Source organism: Octopus bimaculoides, chromosome 10, assembly GCF_046866305.1.
Source record: "Octopus bimaculoides isolate indiv1 chromosome 10, ASM4686630v1, whole genome shotgun sequence".
In the NCBI taxonomy this organism is placed as follows: Eukaryota; Metazoa; Mollusca; class Cephalopoda; order Octopoda; family Octopodidae; genus Octopus; species Octopus bimaculoides.
This window is the reverse complement of record NC_142937.1, coordinates 51,999,392-52,001,778: the sequence shown is the minus strand read 5'-3', so window position 1 is coordinate 52,001,778 and position 2,387 is coordinate 51,999,392.

Below are 2,387 nucleotides of genomic sequence, written 5' to 3'. Positions count from 1 at the left end.
GATGAATGGATGGATGGAGGGATGGATGGATGGATGGATGGATGGATGGATGGATGGATGGATGGATGGACGCCTGCATAGACAGTTTGATGAATGGGTGGATGGGTGGATGGATGAAGTGTTGGTTGGATTTATGAATGGATGAATGGATGCATGCATGGATAGACTGATTCATTGATTAATTGATTAATGAATGCATGTATGGATGAATGGATGGTTGTTGCATGGAGGATTTAGATGATTGTATGAATGTTTGGATGAATGCATGTTTTGATGTCTGGACGTGGGTGGATGGATGGTTGGCTGGATGGATGGATGGATGGATGGATGGATGGACGGATGGACGGATGGACGGATAGATGTATGAGTAGATGCAAGGATGGATGCATGGATAAATTGCTGGGTGACTGCATTAATGGCTGGTTAGATGTTTGGATGGATGAACTCAGGTGAGTTGATTGAAGAATCCATGCGTAGAGGAATGGATACATGCATATAAGAAAGGGTGTATGCATAGAGGGTTACATGGATGCATGGATGCATGCATGCATGGCTGGATGCATGACTAGTTGCATGCATACATGCATTCATGCATGGATTGAGATATGGATGAATTGATGTTTGGGGGATTTCAGAGATGGACGGAGGGATGCACTAGTAGATGTATCTTTCGTTTGATGGACAGATGAACGGATGTGTTGATAGATGCATGGTTGGATAGGTGAAACCATGATTGTATGAATTAATTCTTTGGTGGTTCAATGAATGGGTGATGCATGCACGAATGTGTGGATAAGTGCATATTTGATTGAATTGATGCATAATTGTATAGTTAGATGCATGGTTGCTCGAATGGATCCATGGATTTATGGGATGCATGTAGGTATTGATGCAAGTAAGGATGAATGCCTGCAGGAATGGGTAGATGCCTATGTCAAATGCAAAGGTAAATACACAACTGGTTAAAAAAATTATACGAAAGTAAGGTTGTCATTCTTTCGAGAATGCTTCGTTCTAAATAACTTTTACTTGTTTGTCATTTGACTGCGGTCATACTGGAGCACCACCTTAAAGGGGTCTTAGTCGAAGAAATCGACCCCGGGACTTATTCTTTGTAAGCCTGATACTTATTCTATCGGTCTCTTTTGCCGAACCATTAAGTTACAGGAACATAAATACACCAACATCGGTTGTCAAGCAATGATACGGCGACAAACACAGACACAGACATTCACACACAAATATATACATGCATATATGTGTGCGTGTGTGTGTTTGTGTGCGTGTGTGTGTATATACAACGGGTTTCTTTCAGTTTCCGTCCACCCACAAGGTTTTGGTCGACCCGACACTATAATAGAAGTCACTTGCCCAAGGTGCCACACAGTGGGACTGAATCCAGGACCATGTGGCTGGGAAGCAAATTTCTTACCACCTAGCCACGCCTGGCAGCTGTTAAAATAATTTATGTATTTTTATTCACTTTTGCCAAATCTTGTATCGTTTGTAAATATCTAATATGGAATGTGAAAGTATATAAACAGAAAAGGAGATGGCCTTGTATAACCTGTAACGAAATAAAGATTTACGGCATATCGTCTGCTTTTCTAAACTAATCAGTGAGCAGTTTTAGATATGAAACGTATTTAGGTGTCCCAATTACATTTCTTCAATTAATTTTGTTTTATCGTTTAAATGTACTTGCAATTCTACTTATAATTTATTCTATTGGTTAGAGCAGGCGACAAAATTTTAAACTATGGCAATCTATCTGTCTGTGTGTATGAATAAATAAATAAATAAATATATATATATATATATATATTTACTCTTTTACTCTTTTACTTGTTTCAGTCATTTGACTGTGGCCATGCTGGAGCACCACTTTTAGTCGAGCAAATCGACCCCAGGACTTATTCTTTGGAAGCCTAGTACTTATTCTATCGGTCTCTTTTGCCGAACCTCTAAGTTACGGGGACGTAAACACACCAGCATCGGTTGTCAAGTGATATTGGAGGGACAAACACAGACACACAAACATATACACACACATATATATACATATATACATACATACGACGGGCTTCTTTCAGTTTTCCGTCTACCAAATCCACTCACAAGGCTTTGGTCGGCCCGAGACTATAGTAGAAGACACTTGCCCAAGGTGCCACACAGTGGGAATGAACCCAGAACCATGCGGTTGGTAAGCAAGCTACTTAACACACAGCCACTCCTGCGCCTATATATATATATATATATATATATATATATATATATATATATATATATATATATATATATATATATATATATATATATATATATATATATATATATATATATATATATATATATATATATATATATATATATATATATATATATAT